We start from the raw sequence: 24,419 nt of genomic DNA, 5'->3' as shown, positions 1-24,419 counted from the left end.
AGCAACGGGGAAATTGGCCCTGGTCAGGGTGAGGGTGTAGGCCTACCGTGCTTTCTACGCTCCTTCTGGCTATCTCCTCCTGATAGGATAACAGCCCACGTTTCCGAGCTTCCATGCTTTCTCGCCTGTATGGCCTGCGACGTGGGTTCCTTTCTGCTCCCAGCCTTCTACGGCTTTACTGGTCCCTTCGGTTGTGGCAGGGCCTCCAGGCTTCTTAGGTCAAGGAATGTACAGTCCCTTGCGGACTGGTTCTCTGCTGGGGGATGTGGAATCCTTCCAGCCTCAGACACCAAAGTCTGGAAAAATGAAGTCTTTTCTCTGCCAAGACAGGCTCTCTTCGCCTCTTGTCTCTGGCTGGTGGCTCTCTCCTACTGCCACACTTCCTCTTAGGTGCAATCAACTTTCTGTCCCTGCTCCACTCTGGGACACGTCTCAGAGCTGAGACAGGCAATCCAGTTCTCTCTAACCCTGCCCTCAGTACCAGCTTTTATAGGGGCAGCCTGCTCCCCCTACTGGCCTGAGACAGGAGGCATTGCATGCTAATGTTCCCCTAACCAGAGAACCTCCCCCTTGCTCTCAGACACAGCTTTATTACACTTGTGGCATCCAGGTAGGGTGACACATTCCCCCCTAGTGAAATTTAGTACTCCGGGACTAAACAATAAACAAAGACAATATGCACAACAATAAAACATTAATAGACAGACGACGCACAAATTGAGTTCTTTAGGTCACAGTGTGGTCTGTGACCGGGTGTCCATATCACCAGAACAACAGGGAGCCTTAACCAGGTGGGGGTCTGTCCTACCCCAAGTCCTTCACAGTCTTAGTTCATTCCTGGGTTAGGCTCCGAACGCAGTCCATACCAGGTCCCGGTTATAAAAGTCCATAACCTTTGAGTCCTTACGGTAGCTGCAAGAAACTGAAACAGAGTATTACCAAACATGCATGTAACTTGGCAAACAATTCAACATTTGGCAACAAGGTTATTTACAATTAGTGCACCCTATATTCTCCAGCGAGCGGGTATCTGCCCTTTTGTGCTCCTGGTTGACCTACGTAGCCCACTGTCTGGTGGTGGACCAACTTGGCTTTCCCCACTAGCGTTAGGGGTACAGCTACCAGCTGGCTGTACAGGTAGGGCAGGCAACTGTCTGCGGGTTCTTTGGCTTACCGCAGGCATGGCAGGCTCACTGTCAGCAGAGGGTTGACTCTCCTGGGCTGCTGGTACAGGCTCTTCTGCCTCTGGAACCGCTTGCTCCTCTTCACCTTCCGGCTCTGGTGTTGGTTGTTGCTGTGCTGGTTGCAGGAAATGCAGGACAGGTACCACTATGGCATCATTTATGCGAGTCCAGGACTGAGGGAACTCTCCGAGAACGGTGCTGATCATTTCTTCCTTGTCCGCTGCGGGTTCAAGGTCACTCTGATCCTCTTCTGCACTACGGAGTTGCTCGGGGCACCTTTTGAGGTGGTCTCTGGAGACGACACTAGTGGTTTCTCCTCCGTCCTTGGTGATTACGCACACCTTTGGGTTGTCGTGGTCAGACTGCAGTACGGTGTAGGGTTCCCTTTCCCACTGGTCGTCCAACTTATGTAGCCTTCTTTTTCGCTTTAGGACTTGCTCACCAGGTTCTAGGGGACCAGCAGGGGCATGTTGATTGAAGAGTCTTTCTTGCTTCTCTCTCACCTGGGCCAGGCTCTTCTCCACACTCTCTTGTACCTTCCTGTACTGCAGTTGCCTTTCCGTATCCCAGTCCGCATCCGGGGAGGTGTCCTCAGGTATTAGGACTCCCATCTCCAGGTCTATGGGCAGCTTACCTGGTCTAGCTCGCATCAGGTAAGCCGGGGTGCAGTTTGTAGCGTTCACCGGGATATTGTTGTACATGTCTACCAGGTCCGGCAATTTTTCTGGCCACAGGCTGCGTTCCTCCACGGGCAACGTCTTCAGGAGATCAATGACTATATTGTTCATCTTCTCACACATCCCGTTGGTTTGTGGGTGGTAAGGCGTTGTACGAATCTTCTTACAGCCATAGAGGTTGCAGAACTCCTGGAAGATTTCAGCCTCGAACGCTGGACCCTGGTCTGTCAGGACCTGTTCCGGATACCCGTGTGGACGGCAGAAGTATTGCTGGAAGGCTCTGGCCGCTGTTTGGGCTGTCAAGTCCTTTACCGGGACCACCACTAGAAAACGGGAATAGTGGTCCACGATTGTCAGGGCATAGATGTATTCAGACCGGCTTGGAGCCAATTTGACGTGGTCCAGAGCTACCAGCTCAAGAGGCTGCGTGGTGACGATGGGCCTCAAGGGTGTCTTCTGGCTGGTGCGGTCCTTCCTCCTCAGGTGACAAGGGCCACAGTCTCTGCACCACTTTTCTACTGCTCCTCTCATGCCGACCCAAAAGAACCTTCCTCTTAGTAGGAACTCCAGTTTCTTCCAACCGAAGTGTCCCGCTCTGTCATGGTAAGCCCCCAGGACCATAGCTGCATCCCGCCTTGGGACCACGACTTGCCAGGTCAGCTCGTGCGTCCGGTGGTTGACAATCCTTCAGCACAACTTGCCTTCGTAGAGGAACAGCTTGCTCTTCTCCTTCCATAGCTGTCTAGCTTCCTCTGGAGCATCCGGATTCATGCGGGCGTCTTCCTGGGTCAGCAGATCTTTCACCAGGCGGACTGCAGGGTCACTATCTTGGGTCTCGGCCCAGCTGTGGTGAGGTAGGGGATTCATCATCACAGTTGTTAGATCCTCCTCCTTCACGCGGTGAGAGTGTTGAGCGGCTCCATACCGGTGAAACGCGGGGAGGTCTACCTCCTCTAGCTCTTCTGGGTCTTCGTCACCTTCAGGTAAGTGAGGCATTCTTGATAGGGCGTCCGCGTTGGCGTTGGTTTTGCCTGCCCAGTACTTGATCACGAAGTCATAGTTGGAGAGACGGGCCATCCACCGCTGTTCCAGGGCACCCAGTCTTGCATTGTCCAGGTGTGTCAACGGGTTGTTGTCCGTGTACACGGTGAACTTTGCGGAGGCCAGGTAATGCTTGAAGCGTTCCGTTACGGCCCACACCACCGCCAAGAATTCTAGCTTGAAGGAGCTGTAATTCTCCGGGTTCCTCTCGGTGGGCCTCAGCTTCCGGCTGGCGTATGCGATCACCCGTTCTCTGCCCTGTTGGTTTTGGGACAATACGGCTCCCAGTCCCACATTACTGGCATCTGTGTGGAGAATGAAAGGCTGGCCGTAATCAGGGTAGGCCAGGATCTCATCCCCCGTGAGGGCCATCTTTAGCTGGCGGAAGGACTCCTCTTCCGGTTTATCCCACTTGAAGGGTGGCTTTTGACTTCGGGACTTAGACTGTCCGATCAGGAGGTCCTGCATAGGAGCTGCCATCTTAGTGAACCCGGGGATGAACCTTCGGTAGTAGCCTACCAACCCGAGAAACTGTCTCACCTCTTTGATGTTCGAGGGGCTTGGCCAGCTCTTGATTGCCGTGACCTTGTCAGGGTCGGGAGCCACTCCTTCCGCGCTTACCACGTGCCCTAGGTACTGGACCTTTGGTTTCAGCAGGTGGCACTTTGATGGTTTCACCTTCAGGCCATAGCCTGCCAGGGCTTCGAACACCTCGGCCAAGTGCTTCAGATGGTCCTCGTAGGTCTTCGAATAGACGATCACGTCGTCCAGGTAGAGGAGGACCGTCTCGAAGTTTCGGTGCCCTAGACAGCATTCCATCAGCTGCTGGAAGGTCCCTGGTGCGTTGCAGAGCCCGAAAGGCATGCAGTTGAATTCGCTCAGTCCCATCGGGGTGGTGAAGGAGGTCTTCTCCTTGTCAGCCTCTGCCACAGGAACCTGCCAGTACCCGCTAGTAAGGTCCAAAGTAGAAAAGAAGTTAGCTGATTTTAGTGCGGCTAAAGACTCTTCTATTCTAGGCAGCGGATATGCGTCTTTGTGGGTGATACGGTTGATTTGTCTATAGTCCACGCACATTCTCATGGTGCCGTCTTTCTTTTTGACCAGAACCAAGGGGGCTGCCCAGGGGCTACAGCTGTCTCTAATGACCCCAGCTTCTTTCATTTCTCTTAGCATACCCTTGGCGTTCTGATAATGTGCAGGGGGTACAGGTCTGTGCCTCTCTTTTATTGGTGGGTGGCTCCCTGTGGGGATGTGGTGTTCTATCCCTTTTACTCTGCCGAAGTCTAGCGGGTGCTTACTAAAGACTCTCTCGTACTCCTGTACCACCCGGTAGACTCCTTGTTTTTGGTGCAGGGGAGTGGAGTCAGCACCCACGTGGAGTTTCTGGCACCAGTCCTCTTTTTGTTTCTGGGAGCCATTACCCTCCGCCTGTGGAGATGGAGGCAAGGGTTCCACGGCCCTGATAGCTTTGTGTTCGACGACAAACAGTTTGGCGAGTGTAGCGTACCTGGGTAAGTGTACTTCCCTCTCCCCAATGTTGAGGATGCGGACGAGCACCCTCCCATTTCGGACATCAACCACCCCCCGGGCTGTCAAAATGGTGGGCCTGCTGTCTGAGTACACGGGTTCTACCATGGCTTGGTAGTCTCTATCTCTCAACCCGATTGCAGTCCGACACCAGATCATCATTTCACTTTTGGGAGGCATGGAAATGGGGAATGGATCACTGAGTCTTACGCTACCGATCTCACCACCAGACAGTTCTACCTGCTGCCGTCTCATCAGGGCTTTTATCTCCTTGTTGAGGACCCTCTGTTGGCTGGAACTAGCATTCACCGCCACCTGTTGTAGAATTACAATTACCTCTGAAAGACAATTTTCAATTATGTTAGTACCCACAGTTATTTTAGGGTGACTTTCATGACGGTCAATGTCCACAATAATCACTCCCTGTGCCGGCAGTTCAACTTTACCAATTTTAATGGTCATCTCCTTGAACCCCATCTGCGGCACGGGTAAGCCATTACTGGCGATGATGCTCAAGTTACTGTCTGGATACCGTGTGATATCAGCATCAGTCCAATACTGCTTAAAAAGTACATAAGGGATTGTGGTTACTTGCGACCCAGTATCCAGCAAGGCGCTCATGGGGATACCGTCCAGCACCACGGGTAAAACCGGGCGCCCCCCCACGTACTTATTACGCCAATTGTAAGGGCCTGGTGATCTTATGCCTGGGGGTCGGCCCTCTGCCCCAGGTTGGACCCGTTTAAATTACAGTACCTGGAAATGTGTCCGGGCTGGTTGCAACGACGGCAAATGGGCTGTCCATCCTCTGCGTAGCGGTCTGTGGGCCTCCCTCGGAACGACGGGATCCTCCTCTGTCGACGCCACGGGACATCCTCCGGACTTGAAGCCAGCTCGATGGGTCTTGACGGGTCCACTTGCAACGCCTGGACGGTCCTGGTCAACGCCGCGACGCTCCTGGTCAGCTCCCGGACTTGGTGGTGCAGGCCTTTCGACGGGGCTTGGTTCAGGGCCTGTGCATCAGCCTCCACGGAGTCCATAGAGGAGGGCGCCGCCTCCTGGTGGTAGGTGATAGCAGGGCGCCGGGGGTTTATAGCGCCACTGGTTGCAGATTCACGGAGCACCCTTATGGCCCTGTCCTTAAATTGGGCAAAGGTCAGGTCGGGGTTCTGAAAGAACATGAGGCGCAGTTGGGCCCTGTGGGCGCTAGACAGCAGACCCTCTATGAATTGTTCTGTTAGCAGTTTATCCGTTTCCTGCACACTGCCAGGGTCAGTTTGTTGAATAGCCCTCAAGGCTTCCTGCAGATTTAGGGCATAGTCTCTGATGCTGTCCTGTGCCCGCTGCCTACATCCATAGAACCTCATTTTAATCTCAGCGGAGGTACGTGTATCAAAGGTACCCCGCAGCCGGGCCAGAATACCCTTCACAGTCCTTTTCTCCTCAGTGGGCCATGACTTCACCTCCCTTTGGGCTGCGCCAGTTAACTGCCCTGTCAATATGCTGACCTTCTGCTCCTCTGTCAGGGGGTAAACCTGGAACAAACTGTATAGCCTTTCCTTGAAGTCAGTTAGGGCATGGGGCTCCCCTGAGTATTTTGGCAGCCAGGCCGCTCCAGGGATGTAGGGCAAGGAAAAGGGCATCACCGCTGCTGCAGCTGCGTTGGTGGTAGTGGGGGCCTCTGTGTCCGACATCTTCCTCCCCCCTAGTCAAGCGTGGCCTACCTTCCGACGATCCTCTTCTGTAGGCCGCGGCTCCGCTGCTGCTGCTATGGACGAGGACCTGGCGTCGTGTCCTGATGACGTCAGCGTCGCTCTCTCTCCCTTCCAGGACCTTGCGCAGCGTCGGTGCGTGGGGCGGAGCTTCGGATCTCGCGCGGTTTTGACGTCCACGCCCCTCTTCTTCCCGCGCGGCGTCCTGGAGATGGCGTCCGATGGCGGGAAACAGCTGCAGATGGCGGGAAGACGGCAGAAGACGGCGGGAAAAGGTCCAAGATGGCGTCTGATGGCGGGAATCGGCTCCGGATGGCGGGAAACGACTCCGGACGGCGGGAAACTTCGCCACAGGTAAGTTACAAAAGTCTTTTTCAGGCACGCAGTACCCGGTGGTTGCGGGCACGAAATCCTGCCGACTACGCCAAAGCTGACTCGCCCCCTGGGCCGTGGGGCACTCGGATCCGGGCAATAGGGAACGATGGGAGTAGTAGTGGCAACCCGGTTCCGTGGCTCAGGGTGGTCAGGCCAGTGGTAGTCCGTTATATTGATTATGTCCGACTACGCCACCCGTGGATTTGCGGTTATTAGGAACCGCCGCTGCATGCAGACCGCTGGGGCTGATGAGATGTGCAGCTATGGTAGTGTGACTCCCCACGGGAAGAGTGCGGCCCCAGGGCAGTATAGTGGATGGTGGGAGTGATGGTAGTGAGAGTCCCAGTGATGATAGTGCTGGAGGAGCAAGGAGCACACAGACAACAGGTTGCAGTCCAGGGTCTTTACTTGAACAGGTAAACTGACCCACAAACAGTCCCAGCTAGGAGGGGACCTGGATGTCTGAGAGCAACGGGGAAATTGGCCCTGGTCAGGGTGAGGGTATAGGCCTACCGTGCTTTCTACGCTCCTTCTGGCTATCTCCTCCTGATAGGGTAACAGCCCACGTTTCCGAGCTTCCGTGCTTTCTCGCCTGTATGGCCTGCGACGTGGGTTCCTTTCTGCTCCCAGCCTTCTACGGCTTTACTGGTCCCTTCGGTTGTGGCAGGGCCTCCAGGCTTCTTAGGCCAAGGAATGTACAGTCCCTTGTGGACTGGTTCTCTGCTGGGGGATGTGGAATCCTTCCAGCCTCAGACACCAAAGTCTGGAAAAATGAAGTCTTTTCTCTGCCAAGACAGGCTCTCTTCGCCTCTTGTCTCTGGCTGGTGGCTCTCTCCTACTGCCACACTTCCTCTTAGGTGCAATCAACTTTCTGTCCCTGCTCCACTCTGGGAAACGTCTCAGAGCTGAGACAGGCAATCCAGTTCTCTCTAACCCTGCCCTCAGTACCAGCTTTTATAGGGGCAGCCTGCTCCCCCTACTGGCCTGAGACAGGAGGCATTGCATGCTAATGTTCCCCTAACCAGAGAACCTCCCCCTTGCTCTCAGACACAGCTTTATTACACTTGTGGCATCCAGGTAGGGTGACACACAGTCGAGTTGCCTAGGAAGCCATAGGCCTACTGAATTGCCATTATGGGTGGATTTTGGTAGTCCTATGAATCTAAAAGTTTGAATCACCTCCCTTTTCCAGTTTAAAAATAATGTAATACAAAAATAACCGTCTTCGGTAATGTCTGCAAATATCAAATCTTTTAAAAATAAAATTAACTCCCTTACGACCTTGGACATATAGGTACGTCCAAGGTCACCTCCCCGTTTGAAGCGGGCTCCGGCGCTGAGCCCGGATCTTTCCCAGCACATGACAGCTGATCTGATCAGTTGTTATGTGCCCCTAACAGCGGTGGGTGGAATCGTTAAATGATACTGTCAATCTCCGACAGAGGTATATAACATGGCCAAGCCGGAAGCGCGTCATTAGACCCGCTCATCGGTGCGCCATCACATGATCGAGGGCTGTCGATGGGTTGGCATGACAGCCCGGGGTCTGCAGGAGAACCCTGTGGTTGTCATAGCTGATCTGCTATGAGCCACGCCCAGCGGTCGACCCTCATAGCATATGACCACTTTTGTTACACATGGCAGGGCTGTAGCCCTGCTATGTGTAGCACAAGCAATCAGATGATTGCCCTGCTATGTGTAGCACAAGCGATCAGATGATTGCAGCTTCTAGTCTCCCATGGAGACTATTGAAGCAAGTGAAAAGTGAAAAAAATATATATGTTCAAATCACCCCCCTTTCGCCCCATTCAAAATAAAACAATTTAAAACAATTTAAAAATACACATATTTGGTATCGCCGCATTCAGAATCGCCCGACCTATCAATATATAAAAATAATTAATCTGATTGGTAAAGGGCGTAACGCGAAAAGAGAATCAAAACACAAGAATTACGTTTTTTTGGTCGCCGCAACATTGCATTAAAATGCAATAACGGCCCATCAGTGCACCATATCTACACCAAAATGGTATCAATAAAAACGTCAGCTCAAAGTGCAAAAAATAAGCCCTCACTCAGCCTAAGATCCCGAAAAATACTGCGAGTCTCGGAATTTTTTTTACATTTTTTTACAAAGTTTGGATTTTTTTTCACCACTTAAATAAAAAGAACCTATATATGTTTGGTATCTACGAACTCGTAATGAACTGTAGACTCATAATGGAAGGTCAGTTTTAGCATTTAGTGAATATGTTAAAAACAACCTAAAAAACTATTGTGGAATTGTACTTTTTTGCAATGTCACCGCACTTGGAATTTTTTTCCCGCTTTCCAGTACACGGTATGGTAAAACCAATGGTGTCGTTCAAAAGTACAACTCGTGCTGCAAAAAACAAGCCCTCAAATAGCCATATTGACGGAAAAATAAAAACGTTATGGCTCTGGGAAGAAGGGGAGTAAAAAACTAAAACGCAAAAATGGAAAAACCCTAGGTGGTAAAGGGGTTAATTAACAAACACAGTAAACACGATAAAGAGAAAAAGATTATTAGCCACTAAAATATTAATTAAAAAAACTACACAAGTTTGATATCGTTGTAATCATACTGAACTGAAGAATCATGTTACCAGGTCATTTTTAGCATACAATGAGAGCATAATATCAAAACTCGGTTGGAATTTTTAGCCATTTATATGTATTTGTTAAAATGAATGGTATAATTCAAAACAACAATTCGACCTACAAACAACAAGCACTCATACAGCTATGCAGACGGAAAAGAAAAAAAAAAGGTTACAACTTATGGAAGAAGGGGAGGAAAAGCGAAAGAGAAAAAATGAAAAATTGCATTAAGGGGTCAACAACCTTAAATTAGATCCAACGTTGCAGGACCTAATAAGTATGGCCGTTGTCATGTAGGGAGGTCTAGCCTCATACTGTAGTATGGTAATGGACGCAACCGGATCCCTTGAAGAAGTCACAAGAGTTGACATCTTTAGTCAGTGTAGGCTACTACGAAGGTTCTTGTAACCTGTGAAAAGAAGAATTGGGAAATATAAACTACTCCATTCGAAAATGAAAACTTAACTCAGCCACGTAATTCACCCTCGCTATAATGAATTGTCTCGGCAGTAATACACAACATGTATAAAGAAAGACACAAGGGGCAACAGAGGGGCCATAGAAAAGAGCAAACGGCATGAGGGAACTCTAAAAATATCCACAATTTAATAGCCAGAAAATAAATGCTTTGATGGGGCAGCATTTAATTGCTGTTGATTCCTCAGAGGAGTCTCAATTTGGTACATACCCTTCACATCACTTTTATTTTTATTCTACAGTTATCAGTCTTCTTTTAAGGCTTGGAACCCGACTACTTTTAACAATGTTAAGCTGATTTACGGAGAATCTTTCCCAGAAACGTACGTCTTTAAATGAAGGCATTTATCAAATACCCTAATAACGCTAAGAAAATGCACCGCAGCTCTGCCCAGCACCAGACACAGCAGCGTGTGTGGACATACCAACCCAATAAAAAAAACTTTCCCATTGAAAACATAAGGATGCAGCGTTGAAATTCCAACAGCCCTATCCTTATGTCCCCTCACATTATCTGTGGGGAGAGTCCTATGCACATCAGAATGGTCGACCTGTCTAACAGTTCAGCTGACTTTCATTTATGTAAATATTAATCCTACGAAATGACTTCTGAGAAAAATAAAAAAATAAGTGAACTATACAATGCCAAATCAGAATTATGTGACCTGTAAAATTAACATTTATCTCGCACAGTTTAAAGAAAATTAGCAGAATTACTATTTTGGTTTCATAATGAATAAAAGTTATCCAACGCATTGGATATTGTCCAGTTGTGTGCAATTTGCGCCGGCGGTCACCTGAATTACTGGTCCAAGTAAATGAAAGGCACCATGTGGTACAGCCCCGACGCGCGTTTCGGACGTTCGTCCTTCAAATATTTGCCCCTTTTGCATGGGTTTGAGATGGACTGTAATTGTGTTTTGGACACTATTTCCCAGGCGCTATCACCTAGACTCATATATAGGAGGTGTACGTGTACATTTCTACGGTAATTATCCAGCATTATACATATACTGACACATTTGAGGTGTACACCCCTGGAGTGAGCATTATCTCCTCTTGTCTATGGTTCACACATCAATTGTATAGACTACAATGATGCATTTGATGAGGTTTTGGCTACATATGTAGTTTGCATCCAAATATTCTATGTTTTTTCTTGTTACTGCTGGTCCTAATTGAGAAATGATTGAATTTCTGTATTTATGTGTACTTCCAAAGATTTTTTTATTTTCTATCTGGCACTTTGGTACGGTCATGCTGGTGCATGTAGTGCCACCTAACCCTTCTACTTCATAATAAAGGTTTTTTATACTGACTAAAATTAAGTTTCCCTTTGACTTGTTATTCGGATGTTCTCCTGCTGTACAATACTAGGAAGCGAGATGAGGGGTGCCATATGTACCAGGAGCCGGGCTGCATGTACAGTGTGCACGCTACTAAGGAAAATGAATATTCACTGCTCCCCACGCCCATGGGCGTGGGGAGCAGTGAATATTCATTTTCTTTAGTAGCAGGTACAGTGTAGGCTGCAGCAGGCAGCTCCTGCCTCCTGTGACCCACTCCTCCGCCGCTGCCGCTCCCCCCACCACCCACAGCCACAGTATATCTAAATATGTCGGACTATAAAACACCCCCCCCACTTTCCTCCAAAATTTTGGAGGAAAAAAGTGCATCTTATAGTCCAAAAAATATGGTATGTATGGCGCCGTCCCTTATTTTATAGTATCCTCTGTTTTATACAGCACTGTCCCATTATTACATAGTATCATCTCTTGTTATACAGTTATATGAAAAAGTTTGGGCACCCCTATTAATCTTAAGCTTAATGTTTTATAAAAATTGGTGTTTTTACAACAGCTATTTCAGTTTGATATATGTAATAACTGTTGGACACAGCAATGTTTCTGCCTTGAAATGAGGTCTATTGTACTAACAGAAAATGAGCAATCTGCATTCAAACAAAATTTGACAGGTGCATAAGTATGGGCACCTCACCAGAAAAGTGACATTAATATTTAGTAGATCCTCCTTTTGCAAAAATAACAGCCTCTAGTCGCTTCCTGTAGCTTTTAATGAGTTCCTGGATCCTGGATGAAGGTATTTTTGACCATTCCTCTTTACAAAACAATTCCAGTTCAGTTAAGTTTGATGGTTGCCGAGCATGGACAGCCCTCTTCAAATGATCCCACAGATGTTCAATGATATTCAGGTCTGGGGACTGGGATGGCCATTCCAGAACATTGTAATTGTTCCTCTGCATGAATGCCTGAGTAGATTTGGAGCGGTGTTTTGGATCATTGTCTTGCTGAAAGATCCATCCCCTGCGTAACTTCAACTTTATCACTGATTCTTGAACATTATTGTCAAGAATCTGCTGATACTGAGTGGAATCCATGCGTCCCTCAACTTTAACAAGATTCCCGGTGCTGACATTGGCCACACAGCCCCAAGGCATGATGGAACCTCCACCAAATTTTACTGTGGGTAGCAAGTGTTTTTCTTGGAATGCTGTGTTTTTTTGCCGCCATGCATAACACCTTTTTGTATGACCAAACAACTCAATCTTGGTTTCATCAGTCCACAGGACCTTCTTCCAAAAAGAAATTGGCTTCCCCAAATGTGCTTTTGCATACCTCAGCCGACTCTGTTTGCGGCGTGTTTGCAGAAACGGCTTCTTTCGCATCACTCTCCCTTACAGCTTCTCCTTGTGCAAAGTGCGTTGTATAATTGACCGATGCACAGTGACACCATCTGCAGCAAGTTGATGCTGCAGCTCTCTGGAGGTGGTCTGAGGATTGTCCTTGACTGATCTCACCATTCTTCTTCTCTGCCTTTCTGATGTTTTTCTTGGCCTGCCATTTCTGGCCTTAACAAGAACTGTCCCTGTGTTCTTCCATTTCCTTACTATGTTCCTCACAGTGAAAACTGACAGGTTAAATCTCTGAGACAGCTTTTTGCATCCTTCCCCTGAACAACTATGTTGAATAATCTTTGTTTTCAGATCATTTGACAGTTGTTTTGAGGAGCCCATGATGCCACTCTTCAGAGGAGATTCAAACAGGAGAACAACTTGCAAGTGGCCACTTTAAGTAGCTTTTCTCATGATTGCATACACCTGGCTATGAAGTTCAAAGCTCAATGAGGTTACAAAACCAAAAAAAGTGCTTTAGTAAGTCAGTAAAAAGTAGGTAGGGGTATTTAAAACAAGAAAATGATAAGGGTGTCCATACTTATGCACCTGTCAAATTTTGTTTGAATGCAGATTGCACATTTTCTGTTAGTGCAATAAACCTCATTTCAAGGCAGAAACATTACTGTGTCCAACAGTTATTACATATATCAAACTGAAATAGCTGTTGCAAAAACACCAATTTTTATAAAACATTAAGCTTAAGATTAATAGGGGTGCCCCAACTTTTTCATATAACTGTATATAGCACCATCCCTTACATAGCGTATTCTCGTTATTTTTGTTACTCACAGCGCCTTCTCTTTATTACATAGTCCTCTCTTGTTTGATATAAAATTACTTGGCTTATGAAGCAGCATCTGACCAGAAGACCAGTCCATCAGCTTCTCCATCAGAAAAGAAGCATTTCCATGCTCCATCAACAGACATTTCAGTTTATATCCAACAAGAGAGGACACTATGAAATAAAGAGACGACGCCATGTGATAAAGACAGGGTGCTATAAATAACAAAAATAATGAGAATCCGATATGTAAGGGACTAGAGAGGGAACTATGTAAATTATATATTATATATATGAATATACCAATGTACAGTATATATGTATACAGTATATACATTAATATATCTGTAGCTTTGTCGCCACAAAAAGAGTGGGGCCCAGACACATTTCTTGCACAGGGGCCCCAATCTGTCAATGTCCGCTCTGATACAGATCGCATACCTGCTCAGAACTAGCAATGCCGGAGTATCCTGATGTAGCTTTGTAATTCCTCTTCTTCAGGACCAGTTTTTACTGGTAGCATAATGGGTTACTTTGGACTTTTTAACTAATGTTAGATTTCCATACATCAGTTGTGTGTAGTCAGTTATTTCATACTGATATGTATGGCGTCCTTCATCCCTCATCCTGGTTTATATGGCCCCCCTCATCCCTCTTTCTGGTAAGTATGGCACCCTTCATTCCTCTTCCTGGTATGTATGGCACCCTTCATCCCTCATCCTGGAATGTATGGCACCCTTCATCCCTCATCCTGGTATGTATGGTCCCCCTCATCCCTCTTACTGGTATGTATGGCACCCCTCTTACTGGTATGTATGGTACCCCTCATCCCTCTTCCTGGTATGTATAGTACCCCTCATCTCTCTGTCTGGTATGTATAGTACCCCTCATCCCTTTTCCTGGTATATATGGCACCCTACATCCCTCTTCCTGGTATGTATGGCACCCTACATCCCTCATCCTGGTATGTACGGCCCCCCTCATCCCTCTTCCTGGTATGCTTGACACCCCTCATCCTGGTATGTATGGTACCCCTCATCCCTCTTCCTGGTATGTATGGTACCCCTCATCCCTCTTCCTGGTATGTATGGTACCCCTCATCCCTCTTCCTGGTATGTATGGCACCCCTCATCCCTCTTCCTGGTATGTATGGCACCCTACATCCCTCATCCTGGTATGTATGTCATGTCTCATGTGACGTCTATACTGCAGCCCCATGTCTCCTGTGACGGCTATACTGCAGCCCCATGTCTTCTGTGATGGCTATACTGCAGCCCCATGTCTCCTGTGACGGCTATACTGCAGCCCCATGTCTCCTGTGACATTTATGCGGCAGCCTTAGCATTTACTGTGACATCTATGCCGCAGCCCCAGCATCTCCTGTGACATCTATGCCGTAGCCCCAGCATCTCCTGTGACGTCTAAACCGCAGCCCCATGTCTCCTGTGACATCTATGCGGCAGTCCCAGCATCTTCTGTGACATCTATGCGGCAGTCCCAGCATCTCCTGTGACATCTATGCCGCAGCCCCAGCATCTCCTGTGACATCTATGCCGCAGCCCCAGCGTCTCCTGTAACGTCTAAACCACAGCACCATGTCTCCTGTGACGGCTATACCGCAGCCCCAGCATCTCCTGTGACGTCAGCACCATGTCTCCTGTGACAGCTATACCGCAGCCCCATGTCTCCTGTAAAATTTATGCGGCAGCCCCAGTGACTCCTGTGATGTCTATGCTGCAGCCCCAGCATCTCCTGTGAGATTTATGCTGCAGCTCCAGCGTCTCCTGTGACATCTATGCAGAAGCCCCCTCTTCTGTGATGTACATGCCACACCACATCCCTCATGTCTCCTGTGATGTACATGTTGCATCCCCCATGTCTCCTTTAATGTATATGCTGCATCCATCTCCTATATGTTGTATACATAGCATTCTCAGTGAATCCTGTGTTGTATACACAGCAGTCTCGGTATCTCCTATGTGATGTACAGTACAGACCAAAAGTTTGGACACACCTTCTCATTCAAAGATTTTTCTGTATTCTCATGACTATGAAAATTGTACATTCACACTGAAGGCATCAAAACTATGAATTAACACATGTGGAATTATATACTTAACAAAAAAGTGTGAAATAACTGAAAATATGTCTTATATTCTAGGTTCTTCAAAGTAGCCACCTTTTGCTTTGATGACTGCTGTGCACATTCTTGGATTTCTCTTGATGAGTTTCAAGAGGTAGTCACTGGAAATGGTCTTCCAACAATCTTGAAGGAGTTCCCAGAGATGCTTAGCACTTGTTGGCCCTTTTGCCTTCACTCTGCGGTCCAGCTCACCCCAAACCATCTCGACTGGGTTCAGGTCTGGTGACTGTGGAGGCCAGGTCATCTGGCGTAGCACCTCATCACTCTCCTTCTTGGTCAAATAGCCCTTACACAGCCAGGAGGTGTGTTTGGGGTCATTGTCCTGTTGAAAAATAAATGATGGTCCCACTAAACGCAAACCGATGGAATAGCATGCCGCTGCAAGATGCTGTGGTAGCCATGCTGGTTCAGTATGCCTTCAATTTTGAATAAATCCCCAAGAGTATCACCAGCAAAGCACCCCCACACCATCACACCTCCTCCTCCATGCTTCACGGTGGGAACCAGGCATGTAGAGCCTATCCGTTCACCTTTTCTGCGTCGCACAAAAACACGGTGGTTGGAACCAAAGATCTCAATTTGGACTCATCAGACCAAAGCACAGATTTCCACTGGTCTAATGTCCATTCCTTGTGTTCTTTAACCCAAACAAGTCTCTTCTGCTTGTTGCCTGTCCTTAGCAGTGGTTTCCTACCAGCTATTTTACCATGAAGGCCTGCTGCACAAAGTCTCCTCTTAACAGTTATTGTAGAGATGTGTCTGCTGCTAGAACTCAGTGTGGCATTGACCTGGTTTCTAATCTGAGCTGCTGTTAACCTGCGATTTCTGAGGCTGGTGACTCGGATAAACTTATCCTCAGAAGCAGAGGTGACTCTTGGTCTTCCTTTCCTGGGGCGGTCCTCATGTGAGCCAGTTTCTTTGTAGCGCTTGATGGTTTTTGCAACTGCACTTGGGGACACATTCAAAGTTTGCCCAATTTTACGCACTGATTGACCTTCATTTCTTAAAGTAATGATAGCCACTCGATTTTCTTTACTTAGCTGCTCTTTTCTTGCCATAATACAAATTCTAACAGTCTATTGAGTAGGACTATCAGCTGTGTATCCGCCAGAATTCTGCACAACAGAACTGATGGTCCCAACCCCATTTATAAGGCAAGAAATCCCACTTAATAAACCTATCAGGGCACACCTGTGAAGTGAAAACCATTTCCGGTGACTACCTCTTGAAGCTCATCAAGAGAATGACAAGAGTGTGCAAAGCAGTCATCAAAGCAAAAGGTGGCTACTTTGAAGAACCTAGAATATAAGACATATTTTCAGTTGTTTCACACTTTTTTGTTAAGTATATAATTCCACATGTGTTAATTCATAGTTTTGATGCCTTCAGTGTGAATGTACAATTTTCATAGTCATGAATATACAGAAAAATCTTTAAATGAGAAGGTGTGTCCAAACTTTTGGTCTGTACTGTATATGCAGCAGTCTCAGTGTCTACTATGTGATGTATATACAGCATTCTCAATGTCTCTTATGTGATGCATATAGAGCAGTCTCATTGTCTCCTCTGTGTTATATATAGAGCAGTCTCGGTGTCTCCTATGTGATATATATACAGCAGTCACGGTGTCTCCTATGTGATGTATAGAAAGCAGTCGCAATGTCTCTTATGTGATGTATATAGGGCAGTCTCGGTGTCTCCTATGTGATGTACTGTATTTACAGCAGTCTTGGTGTCTCTTCTATGTGATGTATACACAGCAGTCTCTGTGTCTCCTATGTGATGTATACAGTAGTCTCGGTGTCTCCTATGTGATATAGGAGACACTGAGACTGACGTATACGTTATGTATACGGCAGTCTGTGTGTCTCCTATGTGATTTATATACAGCAGTCTCAGTGTCTCCTATGTGATGTATACGGCAGTCTCGGTGTCTCCTATGTGATGTATATACAGCAGTCTCGGTGTCTCCTATGTGACGTATACGGCAGTCTCGGTGTCTCCTATGTGATGTATACAGCAGATCCCCCACTGTAAATGTAACGTGAGTAGTGATGAATTTCCCACTGTGCTGAGACCTGCAGTGTAATATAATAATATATAATAATATAATATACATCTGTGTTCGGTACGGCAGACTCCTGCATGTTCTTGTGACACCCCAGGGGTCTGGTTGCCACAGTGATAGAGATATTACGTCTGAGAGCAGGTGGGAGGTCTCTTGGTCAGGGATCCTATGCATGCCACACCTCCTGCCCAGTCCTGGGAGGGGAAGGACTTCCCCTATATAAACCTGGGGCTGAGGCAGGGTTAGAGAGTTCAGAGGGAGAGTTCAGCCAGGAGGGCTGACAGGGAGCTGTGGCTCCGGCTGGGCCCAGCTCCTGGGCCATGCCAGAAGTAGAGACAGAGAAGAGAAGCAGCTATGGGAAGAAACAACAGGAGCTCTGTGGGAGCAGTGTTACAAGGAGTCAGGGGCTGGCAGCTGCAGAGCTCGCCCTGACTGAGAAGATTTCTTACCGGACCCGGAGTCCGAGGCTGTGGAGACTAGCTCCTACCCAGCAGCAGAATCGGTCAGGCAGGGGATTTCAGGTCCTCTGGCCAAGAAACCCGAAGGCACGGTCACACGCATGGGACCAGCACCGCCGTCGTGGAGCGGAAGCTACTAGAAGGCCCCAAGTCACCGGCCATACGGGTGAGCACCACACGGTACACTCAGGGACGTGGGCTACTTATACCCGCCTCTAGCAAGGTAGCCAGAAGAGTATCGTTAGTTTGGGAGGCCTACAACTCCGCCTGGCCAGGGGAGATCCCATCTGCTCAAGGACTGACCAGGCCCCAATCGCTAGCCAGTACTCCGGGAGGGTCTATCGTTGTCACCAGTAAAGACCCTGAACTACACCGTACCGTCTCCGAGTGGTTCCTGCTACCCCCATCATCCACATCTGCTGCCCTGAGGCCATACCCCTCCCGTTGGGGGTTATACCATCTACGCTGCACCATCCATCCACCGGCCTCAGCGGACTGTCCTGCAGCGGCAGCTCCATAGCTGCATTCAACGGGTGGCGTAGTCGTACAACATCTACTATTAAGAACACTGCCGTCCAGTTTGACTCCCTGGGCACGGACCGGGTCACCGCCACGAGACTACAACCCTCAACAGATCCGGCTCCAGGTAAGCTCCCGTGCGCGCGATGCCGCGCGACGAAGGCCCAGGGGTGCGTCAACTTTTGGCGTAGTCGGCAGGATTTCGTGCCCGCAACCACCGGGTACTGCGTGCCTGAAAAAGACTGTTCAAACTTACCAGTGGTGAAGATTCCCGCCATCCGGCGCCATCTTCTGCCTTCTTCCCGCCATCCGCAAAGTTTTCCCGCCATCCGGCGCCATCTTCTGCCTTCTTCCCGCCATCCGTGGAGTTTTCCCGCCGTTGGACGCCATCTTGAAGACGCCGCGCGGGAAGAAGAGGGGCGTGGACTCCGAAAGCGCGCGAGAACTGAAGCCCCGCCTCACGTCCGGACGTTGCGTAAGGTCCTGGAAGGAGCCCAGCAGACGCCGACGTCACAGGAGCGCGACGGAAGGTCCTCAACCCTGACGATCCACTGCGGAGCCGCGGCCTACGGAAGAGGATCATCGCAAGGTAGGCCACGGTCCACTAGGGGGGAGGAGGATGTCGGATACGGAGGAGAGCTTCACTGCCTCAACCCCCGCCAGCGCCACCGCTGCTGCAGTCATGCCTTTCACCATGCCCTATATCCCGGGGGCAGCCTGGCTACCCCAGTACTCAGGGGAGTCACATACCCTGCATGACTTTAGAGAAAAGCTGGATAGCCTCTTCCAGGTGTACCCCCTCACAGAGGAGCAAAAAGTGAGCATCCTGGTGGCCCAATTAACCGGGGCAGCCCAAAGGGAGGTAAAGTCCTGGCCACCTGGGAGGAGGACTGTCGCAGAGATACTAACCCAGCTAACCGAGGAGGAGCTGCAGTACTACCAATACGAGGAAAGCCAAGAGGACCCGGACGGGTCTGAGGACTACCCTCAGGAGGGAGCACAAAGAGGACATAGCTACTGAAGGGAAGTAGCGTGAATAAAGAGCTGTAAATAGTTACCCGTAAGGGTACAAGGACTGCTGCTAATTAAAATATGGTCCCCGTTGGGATTAGTGAATTGTTCCCCATGTGCCCCTATCTTAAACCAGGCTGAGGACTGTGAGCAGCCATTCCTTATCCCCACTGGCCGAGGACTGAGAGCGGCCATATCCTGTAAATAATTATGTGTTTCTAGTAATTTATAGGAGTCCTTGGTGGATTTACCGGGAATCCTTTGTACAGTTAGTGGAGCGTAACCCAGGATGGACTAAAAGACTGTTAAGGACTCGGGGCAGGACAGACCCCTACCTGGTTACGTCTCCCTGTTTTGGTGAAATGGACACCTTTGTTTTCTTCAAAACTGCACCCGGTTGCGGACACGCCGTAACCATCTTTATGTGTTTTTCTTATTGTATTATTATTGTTTATACCTTGTTATGTTTTTCTAAAAATATGTTTAGTCCCGGAGTACTAAATTTCACTAGGGGGGAATGTGACTCCCCAGGGGTCTGGTTGCCACAGTGATAGAGATATTACGTCTGAGAGCAGGTGGGAGGTCTCTTGGTCAGGGATCCTATGCATGCCACACCTCCTGCCCAGTCCTGGGAGGGGAAGGACTTCCCCTATATAAACCTGGGGCTGAGGCAGGGTTAGAGAGTTCAGAGGGAGAGTTCAGCCAGGAGGGCTGACAGGGAGCTGTGGCTCCGGCTGGGCCCAGCTCCTGGGCCATGCCAGAAGTAGAGACAGAGAAGAGAAGCAGCTATGGGAAGAAACAACAGGAGCTCTGTGGGAGCAGTGTTACAAGGAGTCAGGGGCTGGCAGCTGCAGAGCTCGCCCTGACTGAGAAGATTTCTTACCGGACCCGGAGTCCGAGGCTGTGGAGACTAACTCCTACCCAGCAGCAGAATCCGTCAGGCAGGGGATTTCAGGTCCTCTGGCCAAGAAACCCGAAGGCACGGTCACACGCATGGGACCAGCACCGCCGTCGTGGAGCGGAAGCTACTAGAAGGCCCCGAGTCACCGGCCATACGGGTGAGCACCACACGGTACACTCAGGGACGTGGGCTACTTATACCCGCCTCTAGCAAGGTAGCCAGAAGAGTATCGTTAGTTTGGGAGGCCTACAACTCCGCCTGGCCAGGGGAGATCCCATCTGCTCAAGGACTGACCAGGCCCCAATCGCTAGCCAGTACTCCGGGAGGGTCTATCGTTGTCACCAGTAAAGACCCTGAACTACACCGTACCGTCTCCGAGTGGTTCCTGCTACCCCCATCATCCACATATGCTGCCCTGAGGCCATACCCCTCCCGTTGGGGGTTATACCATCTACGCTGCACCATCCATCCACCGGCCTCAGCGGACTGTCCTGCAGCGGCAGCTCCATAGCTGCATTCAACGGGTGGCGTAGTCGTACAACATCTACTATTAAGAACACTGCCGTCCAGTTTGACTCCCTGGGCACGGACCGGGTCACCGCCACGAGACTACAACCCTCAACAGATCCGGCTCCGGGTAAGCTCCCGTGCGCGCGATGCCGCGCGACGAAGGCCCAGGGGTGCGTCAACTTTTGGCGTAGTCGGCAGGATTTCGTGCCCGCAACCACCGGGTACTGCGTGCCTGAAAAAGACTGTTCAAACTTACCAGTGGTGAAGATTCCCGCCATCCGGCGCCATCTTCTGCCTTCTTCCCGCCATCCGCAAAGTTTTCCCGCCATCCGGCGCCATCTTCTGCCTTCTTCCCGCCATCCGTGGAGTTTTCCCGCCGTTGGACGCCATCTTGAAGACGCCGCGCGGGAAGAAGAGGGGCGTGGACTCCGAAAGCGCGCGAGAACTGAAGCCCCGCCTCACGTCCGGACGTTGCGTAAGGTCCTGGAAGGAGCCCAGCAGACGCCGACGTCACAGGAGCGCGACGGAAGGTCCTCAACCCTGACGATCCACTGCGGAGCCGCGGCCTACGGAAGAGGATCATCGCAAGGTAGGCCACGGTCCACTAGGGGGGAGGAGGATGTCGGATACGGAGGAGAGCTTCACTGCCTCAACCCCCGCCAGCGCCACCGCTGCTGCAGTCATGCCTTTCACCATGCCCTATATCCCGGGGGCAGCCTGGCTACCCCAGTACTCAGGGGAGTCACATACCCTGCATGACTTTAGAGAAAAGCTGGATAGCCTCTTCCAGGTGTACCCCCTCACAGAGGAGCAAAAAGTGAGCATCCTGGTGGCCCAATTAACCGGGGCAGCCCAAAGGGAGGTAAAGTCCTGGCCACCTGGGAGGAGGACTGTCGCAGAGATACTAACCCAGCTAACCGAGGAGGAGCTGCAGTACTACCAATACGAGGAAAGCCAAGAGGACCCGGACGGGTCTGAGGACTACCCTCAGGAGGGAGCACAAAGAGGACATAGCTACTGAAGGGAAGTAGCGTGAATAAAGAGCTGTAAATAGTTACCCGTAAGGGTACAAGGACTGCTGCTAATTAAAATATGGTCCCCGTTGGGATTAGTGAATTGTTCCCCATGTGCCCCTATCTTAAACCAGGCTGAGGACTGTGAGCAGCCATTCCTTATCCCCACTGGCCGAGGACTGAGAGCGGCCATATCCTGTAAATAATTATGTGTTTCTAGTAATTTATAGGAGTCCTTGGTGGATTTAACGGGAATCCTTTGTACAGTTAGTGGAGCGTAACCCAGGATGGACTAAAAGACTGTTAAGGACTCGGGGCAGGACAGACCCCTACCTGGTTACATCTCCCTGTTTTGGTGAAATGGACACCTTTGTTTTCTTCAAAACTGCACCCGGTTGCGGACACGCCGTAACCATCTTTATGTGTTTTTCTTATTGTATTATTATTGTTTATACCTTGTTATGTTTTTCTAAAAATATGTTTAGTCGGAGTACTAAATTTCACTAGGGGGGAATGTGACTCCCCAGGGGTCTGGTTGCCACAGTGATAGAGATATTACGTCTGAGAGCAGGTGGGAGGTCTCTTGGTCAGGGATCCTATGCATGCCACACCTCCTGCCCAGTCCTGGGAGGGGAAGGACTTCCCCTATATAAACCTGGGGCTGAGGCAGGGTTAGAGAGTTCAGAGGGAGAGTTCAGCCAGGAGGGCTGACAGGGAGCTGTGGCTCCGGCTGGGCCCAGCTCCTGGGCCATGCCAGAAGTAGAGACAGAGAAGAGAAGCAGCTATGGGAAGAAACAACAGGAGCTCTGTGGGAGCAGTGTTACAAGGAGTCAGGGGCTGGCAGCTGCAGAGCTCGCCCTGACTGAGAAGATTTCTTACCGGACCCGGAGTCCGAGGCTGTGGGGACTAACTCCTACCCAGCAGCAGAATCCGTCAGGCAGGGGATTTCAGGTCCTCTGGCCAAGAAACCCGAAGGCACGGTCACACGCATGGGACCAGCACCGCCGTCGTGGAGCGGAAGCTACTAGAAGGCCCCGAGTCACCGGCCATACGGGTGAGCACCACACGGTACACTCAGGGACGTGGGCTACTTATACCCGCCTCTAGCAAGGTAGCCAGAAGAGTATCGTTAGTTTGGGAGGCCTACAACTCCGCCTGGCCAGGGGAGATCCCATCTGCTCAAGGACTGACCAGGCCCCAATCGCTAGCCAGTACTCCGGGAGGGTCTATCGTTGTCACCAGTAAAGACCCTGAACTACACCGTACCGTCTCTGAGTGGTTCCTGCTACCCCCATCATCCACATCTGCTGCCCTGAGGCCATACCCCTCCCGTTGGGGGTTATACCATCTACGCTGCACCATCCATCCACCGGCCTCAGCGGACTGTCCTGCAGCGGCAGCTCCATAGCTGCATTCAACGGGTGGCGTAGTCGTACAACATCTACTATTAAGAACACTGCCGTCCAGTTTGACTCCCTGGGCACGGACCGGGTCACCGCCACGAGACTACAACCCTCAACAGATCCAGCTCCGGGTAAGCTCCCGTGCGCGCGATGCCGCGCAACGAAGGCCCAGGGGTGCGTCATTCTCATCAGCACAGTCACCTGCGCTCCAGACCGACACACGACGGACAATCAGTTGTGAGAAGTACCGTCACCCATATCACCTAACATCCCAGCCGCACGGAAGAGAAGCAGCTCCAGCCCTCACATTAGGGGGGAGGTAATTAAATGTTTGCCCCAATATAGCGGGGTCATTTTCAAGCTGATAATTTCGTGCAGCCCCTGAATGATGGTAGAAATATACAAATGGCCATTTGCAGATAAAAGTTTTCCCACCTCTGTTTTAAGAGCTATCGATATCTGTATGTTCTTTTTTTATTATTCGTATTTTACATATGGCGATGTATTAGATACTGCACAGCCTCAGAGCCCTGACAATACAGTATTATCGGCCTTTACATCCCCTCACGGCCATGTCCCGGGAAGTGAGGAAACTTTTCACATCACAATACAAAATAACAAGGAAACACCAAAACTGTTCCCGTTACCCGTAGCAACGCGAATCCTTTCGAGACATCTGACCTTTTGCCTGCGCAAGTCTTTCTGGGTAATGTAGTACGTTCCGATGGAATGCGCAGCCTGCAGCTGCCGTCCTGAAACTACAGCTCCCAGGTAGCAGCGCGCAGAGCTTTTGTTGTTGTGGGACAGCTGATTTCTGAGTGCGGGGGTAAGCGGTTTTGTTTGTTCCTCTCCAGGGGTGTTATGTGCGGGTGTGCGGCCTCCTGTATGAGGGCGGGCGGGGTGCGCAGCCTAAACCGGGGCGACGTGATGCGGGGACACTAGTGGTGCGCAGCAAGTCTCCAGCTGCTGCATAGGCCTCGCACTGGCGGCTGCGGAGCAGGAGGAGGAGGAGATGCTCGCGGCAGCGCCTGGAGTTTTTCTCCACCATAAGTTTTTCTAATAGACTCATGGGGGGCTAGGAGGATGCAGGGGATTCCTCCTCTGCTGCTGTGATCCGGACCATACTACTACTCCCATAGTGTTCGTTACCCAGCTGTTCCATGCTCCTGAACGGCAAGTCTGCTTCTCCCAGGCACCACTGTGTATAGGGAATCACACAGCAGGACCAGGCCGTTGGGCGCCGTTCACATCTGCGCTTTTATTTCCATTCAGAATGATGGCCGTACCAAGCCCCTTATACAC

At 50.0% G+C, this 24,419-nt stretch overlaps 1 protein-coding gene and 1 long non-coding RNA gene across 2 annotated transcripts in view; one reads left to right on the top strand and one right to left on the bottom strand.

Moving 5' to 3' along the window:
• Positions 1-87: 87 nt before the first annotated feature.
• On the bottom strand, positions 88-24,120 carry LOC141198549 (uncharacterized). Its single transcript, XR_012270486.1, has 3 exons — positions 23,765-24,120; positions 9,382-9,547; positions 88-922 (listed from the first exon to the last, which is right to left on the bottom strand). It is a non-coding gene; the product is annotated as an uncharacterized lncRNA (long non-coding RNA).
• The window catches only part of CALCOCO1 (calcium binding and coiled-coil domain 1), a 48,682-nt gene continuing 48,054 nt past the window's right edge, over positions 23,792-24,419 (top strand). Inside the window, exon 1 of the mRNA XM_073662975.1 lies at positions 23,792-23,943. The gene's annotated coding sequence lies outside the window, so the exon portion shown is untranslated. The remainder of the gene's footprint in view (positions 23,944-24,419) is intronic.

The sequence above is a fragment of the Phyllobates terribilis genome, unplaced genomic scaffold (assembly GCF_046119375.1).
Source record: "Phyllobates terribilis strain yellow unplaced genomic scaffold, ASM4611937v1 Scaffold_2__4_contigs__length_985480577, whole genome shotgun sequence".
In the NCBI taxonomy this organism is placed as follows: Eukaryota; Metazoa; Chordata; class Amphibia; order Anura; family Dendrobatidae; genus Phyllobates; species Phyllobates terribilis.
Note: the sequence above shows the minus strand (reverse complement) of the source record. Positions and strands in the feature narration are given on the sequence as shown.